Genomic DNA, 9,061 nt, shown 5'->3' with positions numbered 1-9,061 from the left:
CAAATTTATTCTATTGTGCAGTCCGTTTCAATATCCTGAGACTACTACATTTCGACGATTCTACTTTTCTAAGGAGTGCGACGCGGAAAGATGAAAGCATTTCTGGAATTCTTCGTAATTCTTTGATCTTGATTTCAGCCTCATTAGATATTTTGGGGTTCAATTTTTTTGTTACGTGAATGCGAGTGTCATGTGGTTTCTGTTATATTTTATTTTTAATCAAAATTGAATATTGATGGCTTATATGACTAATTCAAGAGGCAATAAAGCTTTCAAGTGGGGCACGAAAAATATTTTGATTGAATCCTAATTTAGTGTGCACCCGAATGTGTCGCCAATATGGTAACGCAAAAAAGCAAACGGAATAATTTTCGTAGTAACTTATTACTGATTTGTTTACAATTGAGTTGTACACGTTGAGTTGTCCACGTTGGATTGGCTCAAAATTTGCAAGATATATAGACTATAGATGTTAATTCTGTGTATCGAATTTTATCTACTTAGTTCTATTCGTTTTGTAGTTATAGTGTGAAATTATTTTCGAACAGCGGGACAGATGAACTTCCTCTGAACAGATTTTACTCAAAATTCAATTGAAATCTACAGTTTTGATATAAAGACCGTACATCAAATTTCAGCCGTTTAACTCGAATAATTTTTGAGTTATCCTTGTCAGATACAGACAGACGGATGGACTTTTTTCTATAATGTATTTTTCGAATTCAATGAGGACTAAAACGTGGAGATATCATCAAAATCTCGAGCTGGAATTTTTTGACGATTGCTATATTTTATATTACGAGGGAGTGAAAATTCTTATTTGAGTAGTTGGTTCAAAAAATGCTAATGAATAACAGTTTTAAAAATTTGATTGAATAAAAAAAGGGGAATATGAAGGAAATAAACCCTAGATCCATTAATAAAAGATTATTTGATAATTTGCCACTTTTAAAAATAAAAATGGAAATTTAAATATGTATAAATTGTGATTCTTTTTTGTAAAAACACCATTTATTATCTATTCTACAAACAAACAAAAAATCCTTAATTAATAGTGACTATCGTTTGGCGAAAATTATACCATTAAAATTAAGTAAAATTTAATATATTGAATTAATATAAATATGCATCGTCGTCACTTTTTGACATTTTTTGCTGTATATCTTCGATTGCTTTGGATAGATTTGCAATGAAATTTATATTCTGAGGTTTCTTGGCGTGTAACGTTATTTGAAAGACTAAGCGACGAGGGTTGCAATTAAAAATTAAATTGAAAATGAATATAGATGCTTCCTTACGAAATTCAGTTTATGCACTGAAAGAGGGCATACTAGAAATCATGCATTTTACCCAATATCAGCATTTAAAGCTTTGCAGCAAATCTCAAAGTAGAAATAAGTTTGTGATAGATAGTGCTGCTAACTGAAAACTGTAAGCGTACAATATTTTAAGAGTTAAACCTGTGCATCCTACATGTGATTTCTGTATCTTTACTACCCCATAAGAAAAAAGTGCATCGTGTGGCACAGATGATTTACGAATCATAATTGGATTGGCCAGTGACTGGGTGAAGAATAACACTAAATTCTATGACATAGCTTGATGAATTCGAGCAGAGTAGAATACCGGGGTTTTAAAGCTGTTTCATATATATTAACTTTGATTTAATTAATAAAAATACCTGAAACAGCATATCTCAGACAGTTTCTCCTACACATTTTCTTTCTGAACATATGAGCCTCATTCGCCATACGGCATAGATCACAAAGATTTTCATGAAAATTTATCGACATGTTTGAATTAATTGAGGAAATGGGGCTATAAGTCTGGTCCTAAAATTCTGTTAGAAAGTCTCATAGTGAAATTACGTACACAAGGTACTGAAAATAGTTTGCATTTTTCAGAGCTGGATGTGGAAGATAAGCACATTCATTTTTTTTTTTCTTCAGACATTTTTGTCCAATCTTATTTTTCTCTTTACAAGGACATCCACCAGTTTCAAATCGTTTGCGGGTGTATCTAATCCTATGTAATCATTTGGGGTATTACAAATTAAACCTAGGATAAAACACACGTTGAAATGCAATTACAATTACAGTAATACTTAGCAAGTTTCGAAACACAAAGCTTTTTGTTGAGAATCGGCATTTTCGTAACTAATCATTTTACGCGAAAGGTAGATGTCTAGAATTACAAGCATCTTTAATCTCTCTATATAACATTGAATAATTTCTTACTATTTCATCTAAGGGGCGTAATAAACATACAGAAATACGAGTTCCGTTTTGAATCACCAGATACTGTTACTTGCAGGACTAATCTTACGTCATTTGATTTGGAATAGACCACTTACTGCAGAAATTTGACCGTTTAAGTGTATTGATTGCGAAAATACGAAGTTCTGTATTTCTTTAAGAGTCGCTATGTAGTTATAAAATAAGCGAGGAATTTTTGTTTTTGTGTGTATGGGGTTTAGAGTTCGAGGGACATTATTAGGGCATGCTGTTTCAAACACAAGTTTATAGAATTCTAGAAGGATCTATAAAGCAACTAAGTGCGGTTAATTTAATACGAGGCCAAAACTTACGACACTACATCATTATTATAAACATCCTTATAGAATATAATTAACACATAGAACTCGGATATTCATTTTAAAATACACCTGCAGAATCATTCATATGGCATTTAGTTTGGAAAGTGCCGCCAATTCTTATATAGTAAATTTGATCGGTAAATTACTTCCGTCTCCGTAAATACGTATCGCTGATTTTCTATAATACGAGCGAGAAGCTCGTTTTGTTCCGAATTTATGCTGCCATTAGTGGATTGTTACGTCAAACGTACTTGAATAAAATTATAGAAAGGTTTTTATAAAGCAAATGAGGCCGTGGTGGCCTGGTGGTAAAGTCTCGACTTGTGAGCCGTAGGGTTTCAGGTTCTAGACCCGATTCCACCGAAGAACCGTCGTGTAAGGGGGTCTGTTGCACTTTAAATCCGTCATGCCAAACGTCCTCCCACTGGTGTGGTGTGGAGAGGGGGGTGCCATCTCAGGTGTCGTCCTCGTCATCTGACCGTGGTTCAAAATTACGAGGTTCGTCCCAAAATAGCCCTAGTGTTGCTTTACAACGGGACGTTAATATAACTAAAACTAAAATAAAGCAAATGATTCTTAATGCCGATAAACCCAGCGAGCTAAGACTCACCAACATTAAAGTTCTGAAATTATTTATCATAAAATGTATTAAATATACAAAATACTTAATTGATTAAAAATATTACATAAATTTGAGAGGAAATTCCGATGCTCTTTGTAAAATTTCTAAAAGTTGAATACGAAGAGTAATTGATTTTTGCGAACAATGAAGGCTTGATAATAGCAAAAGTTAAATTGCGAGAAACTCGTGGAGAACAAATGATTTGAATCGGTATAAAATTTATTTATTGTAGCACATTTCATATTCAGTCTTCACGTGCAGAAGACCCACTCGATTTGGGAAGAAGACAGTCGCTGTTGATGTCGCTGAGTGCTGTTTCTGAAATCGAGGAATCCCAGATATTGAGGTGCTTCATCTGGAATGAAATCAATTTAATGAAATGAGTTTTTAAAAGTATACTTTATTAGTAAATTAAAACACAGTCTTTAAGAAATCGTGAAATAAAATTTTCTCAAATTGGTTACTACCAGATGGTGCCACTTTCATGGAATCGGAATTTAACTGAGCCATTCGATTGATTGAGGTTTGAAATCTGAACAAATTAAAATAACGTCACATTATTTACAGCATTAACCGCACTATTTTATATCATTTCAAAACTCTAGCCCATCAGCAAGGGAATGAAGATATCGACTACAAAATTCTATTTAAAAAAAAAAACTAGTTAAAAAAAAGGAGTATAAAAATAAAAGGGAGTGGGGCAAGAATAATCAATATATTTCATGTAAACTTTCAGCAATATATTTTATTCAAATATCGCAGACAAATTATTAGGAGAGAAAAATGTAAATAATGTTTTGTAGTTTGTCGATTGGTTGAAAATATTACTCTGACAGAAGGAATGTCCTCCTTTCAACTTACTTAACAATTACACAATAAAACACATTTTATATTTTGCTTCGTTGAATAATATAAAAAATCGTATGTATTTTGAATCTCTTTCTGTCGATTGAATAGATTCAAAATTTGATATATAAAGTTCCACTTTCATTCATCCGGCATTGCATTAATTGACCTTTCTTATAATCCGGCGTTTTTAATAAAACCAGGTGCATTTTAAGCATTTTAACAGTAAAGTATTGTTTATTGAATAAAATTATGCTACTTTTCTATTGATAAGGAATGATATGCATCATTACATATTTTGGCGCTCTACAGGACAGATCGATTGGCAGAGAGCTGCCAAACTTTGCTGAAATATACTAACTAAATGAAGTAGAAATGTGAATCTAAAATCGTTTTTTTTTTTTTTTTGTTGCAATTTGAATTTGAATAAATAAAAACTGAGCTTTTGCCATTTTCGTTGTGAAAACTTTTGAAAATATTATTGAGCAAAACTGTTTTTTTTTACATTATTATAAAACTTATAAAATCACCTTTCTAATGTTCTCAATTTAGTTTTTATGCAATTTCTTTCCTGAATTGTGGCAATTTTTCAAGAGTATTTTTTGTATAATTTTAAAACAATATTTTTCAATGCCGCAATGAAATTCAAGCCATTTTTCATTCTTTTCATCAAATGCTTCTAGGCGTAATTTACTTACATTCTTGAAAGCTAAGGAAGAAAGAAGTATTTTGTTTGTTATCTCCACATTTACATAAGGAACTGGGAAGCGAAATTACATTACCTCGAAAGAAAGTGTCCTCTTATAGACAAAATGACCTTACAGTTACTTTTTAGCGTCCCTATAATGTAATGAATTTTGACTCCATGAAAAAGGTTAATTTGCACAATAAGCAGAGAAATATAGATATATTAAAATAACTCGCAATTTCGTTAAATATCCATGGTACGCGTGGGTCTGGTGAACGTTAAATCTAATATCGTCGACCAAAAATCCTCCGGTTGATGTGGTACTGAAGTTTAGAGACGAGATACCAGCTTAAATATTGTTCTCATGTGATAAGGGTTTGGAATTATGATATTTGTCCCAAATTAGCCTTTGTCCCTTATGTTAATCCCTTTGCTCAAACAGGGAAGTCAATATAAGTGAATTAACCAAATTTGAAGGAATTATAAAAATCCACTTATGGATAAGAATTAAATGAAATTAAGCATAACAATATTACTAGAGAATCAAATAATCCCAAAGGGCGGCTATAGTTAAATAATTCGATAAATAAATGTTGCTTACTTTTGATTCTGCTTGAGAAAAAGTTTGCATCCAGTTTTCCTTGGAATATTTTCGACGGACCATACCATCACTGCTTTTGGACATCTTTGATGCTGTTTTCTTAATCACGTCGTTCAGCATCGATATTATTCGCAGATGGGAAGCACCTTCAGCAAAGCCATTTAGATTTCCCAGCATTGTCTGACTCGCCTCTCCCAAAGAAAACTTCTCGGTCCCGTCTCTTAATTCTTGGACCGACTCGGAATCTCCAAGCAAACGCAGTTGGTTCATTCCGCTTTCGGCATAAGAGCAAGAAATCATGCTTTCGTAGGTCTTTGTAATATTCTTCACGAAATCGCTCAGAATGCCCAATTCCTCTATGTACTGAAGAAGGGATTCCAACTTCTTGCCTGGTTTTTCTATCAGTTCCAGAATGCACCGCATGTTGTATCGATAGACATCTTCAACCTTGAACACTCGGCCTTCCAGTTCTTCGATGGTATAGCAGGCTGCCTCGATCTGATCTTTCCCATGAGTGCTGAAGTCTCCCGTTGCTATAATCCCTGCGACCGTTTGGGTGATGGCGCCAGATTCTTTCAGAAGATTCTCCAGCGCTTCATTGTGTTGCCTGAGCGAACAAGTTATCCTGGACATTTTGCTAGAGCTGAAGTTCATATTCTCTTGTGCTTCTTGTACCCGATTGCAAGTTGTGATGTAGTTGGCACAGGAGTCTTCCCACTTCTTGTCACACTTTTGAGCGAAATGCATGAACTTCCGATTGAAGAATCTCAACGTTTCGGCCACTGCTTGAGCATCGACCAGCTGTCTGTCCAAGAAGAGGAAGATGTCGAACAGCTGCTTTTCGATGTTCGCTGTCTGAACAAGGACGGATTCGCAAGTGGAAATCTGCAGCTGGTTGTTTCTTTCCAAATATTCGGCGACGGAAATTTCAAGTTGTCTCTTAACGTCATTGTGATTTCCTCTGAGAAACTCTGAAATTTCCCGAGCAGTAATTTTCCAATTTGATCCAGATTCTTGAACGATTATGTCCATGCAGTCTTTGACAGCAGCTAGAATTTGGCTTATATTGTCTTTGTTGAGCACCTAGAAATAAAATTGAATCAATTCAAGGTAAAATTTGTAAGAGCTTGAGCATTGATGAAATGAAATTTTCCATTTGACATTTTGATCCTTATATTTATTTCTTTGGGTCCTTATTAAATGAAGTAAATTCAAAAATCACAAAATAGCAAATGAATATCAAAACCCTATTAAAAGATTTTTAAAAGTCTTCTACTTTCCAGGGGTGTTTGTGCTCCGGGGATTTTGAACTTCGATACCCGGAAATTCCGGGGATCGTCGTTCAAAAGGAAGTAGGAATAATAATGAATTATTTATTTTGATCTGGGTAATTTTGTTTGCTTTGAAAGCAGAAAACGCAAGGTCAGTGTGTGTGGTGAAAACTTTTCCTTTCTTTCTCCAAAGGCAGTGATAATGCGTGAAAAGGGGGGAAAAACTTCTTTTTTGTTCTTTCCTTATTGCGAGTTATGACTCATTCCCCCGGTTCTCGGACATTCTCTTCTGGATTCTTTTCGGCAAGTAGGCGCGGTAGAAAAAAAAGGGAGAGACTTCGTTCGACCAGATGTGCGATCACGTGACCTGGGTTCAAAGGTCTTAATTTTGCAAAATTAATGGTTATTAATTTTGCAAAAAAAGTAATTAATTGAACTTTTATAATTAGGTTATTCAATACTTCATAATCGTAATTTTTCATTTCTCCCCCCCCCCCCCTTCTCGAAACTCCAAAATGTCGGTAGTAAGTCCGTAAAAGTTTCAGGGGATTTTTTGGGGTCCCACAAACACCCCTGACTTTCTTAAGATTTCATCATTGTTCAAGAGCGAAAGATTCCTATATTATTATTTCAACATGTACTTTAGTTGAAGACTTTAGAGAAAAGATGTATGGATATCATCAAGTTATTTTACAAAACCTCGCTTCTTATTCTGAGTATATTAAAGTTGTTCAAAAAAACCACATCCCTAGAATGATTGCTTTTGAGAAAAATTCAAAAGGAGAAGTATTCATATTCGATGTAAAAAAATTTAATTGAACTTTATGAAATTATAAAGTGGATAAAAGAATAAAGAAATTAAAATAATTGGAAATTGTATTCCATAAGTGTACGAAACAAGATGATTAAAAAAAAACGGATGGAAGGCGTGTATCTGTTATGCAAAGCAAAACCGTCGTTTGAATTGCTTTAAAATTAAGAAATGATTCCTGGATTGGACGCAAGAATCATCATAATCATTACACCTGGCTCCTTTTAATTTTTATATAAGAACATCTAAAAGAGTTGATTAATTCAGAAAGTGACTTAGTTGCTTTTCCGGGTGCTGCCTTCACCTTTTGTCAGCATACGATGTCGGATCGTGTGTAGTTAGCTGCTACGGTGTGCTGAGTTGTTCATGCGCATGACCGGTTTGTGCTACTTTTTTGTAAATACGTAAGTACCGCTGCTTTATTAGAGCTTATATTTCTTGCACAGAATGTGACATCCAATGTCTTCTTTTGATTTTGTCTCTGGGAACTTCTGTATAATCAGAATGCGGATTCTCATTTTATTTCCGATGGTATTCGAACACCCAATATATATGTTTCCCTACTGACTGCAGGTATTAACTACCGTTTTTAAATTTGACAGTTAGACCCTTCGGGTAGGCGAGTCGTCGTGGGATAGAACAAGACCAAGTTTGACAGTTAGATATAATTTCTATTTTCTTCAAGTCTTATCATTCAGATACATGCAAAGATTTAGACAATGTTTAATTGAGTTAAAAATATGCATTTACCGTTATTATTAAAAATAATTATAAATATTTACGCTTAATAGTTCAATTTATATAGGCTATTATGAAAGAAAATGGTTTAATAATTTGTAGCAAGGACGAATAGGCATATTATTTCCAGGAGAGATAAAAAGCTGCTTTCAGACCGTCCGCGACAGGACTCGAACCTGCAATCTTCTGATTCGAAGTCAGACGCCTTATCCATTAGGCCACGTGGACGACACCATTTGTTGCTTCAATACATTTTAGTCCCTTTTTAAGTGTTGTCAGCTCCAAATAAGTTATTCGTTTTTCTAAAATTGGCATTCATTTAATTTGATTTTATTGAAAAATTTCTTAATAAAATATATTTTAAATTTTAGAATTAATAATTTTTGGGGCAGTTTTCTATATTTTCGGGTCCCTTATTTTATCCAAAAATGAAAAAAAAAACGTTATTCATATGCCTGAAACCAGATTATCAAAATCTAAATAAATGTCGTATCTGTCTTATATTTTGTTGAAACACTTATAAATTATTTTCAGTTAATATCATACCAGCCTAATTTCATTAAATATTTAAGGGTTATTGCGAGATATTTTTACATGCTATTAGATAAAGTCGACCTTTTAAAAATGATTATAGTTGCAATATTTCAAGTTTATAAAGTTTTTTTTAAAGAAGAACAAATGCAGTATTTCGCTTGATCTAAAAATTCAACCAAAGCTATAGTTTTTTTTAAGTGGATAAACATAAAAATAACGAAACATTTTTAAAGTCCACACATATTTCTGCAAGTGAATGAATTTTTTATATATAGAAAGCTGTCTGATATGTATGCTTTCCTAACTCTTCCTCAAGAAAAAGGGAAAAAAGAAATATCTGTTAAATATCTTTAT

General features: G+C 33.4%; 1 non-coding gene across 1 annotated transcript; it reads right to left on the bottom strand.

Annotated features, from left to right (window-relative positions):
* Positions 1-8,328: 8,328 nt before the first annotated feature.
* Trnar-ucg (transfer RNA arginine (anticodon UCG)) lies at positions 8,329-8,401 on the bottom strand. The gene has a single exon. It is a non-coding gene; the product is annotated as a tRNA-Arg (tRNA).
* Positions 8,402-9,061: the final 660 nt, after the last annotated feature.

This window comes from Argiope bruennichi, chromosome 10, assembly GCF_947563725.1.
Source record: "Argiope bruennichi chromosome 10, qqArgBrue1.1, whole genome shotgun sequence".
Classification (NCBI taxonomy): domain Eukaryota; kingdom Metazoa; phylum Arthropoda; class Arachnida; order Araneae; family Araneidae; genus Argiope; species Argiope bruennichi.
Note: the sequence above shows the minus strand (reverse complement) of the source record. Positions and strands in the feature narration are given on the sequence as shown.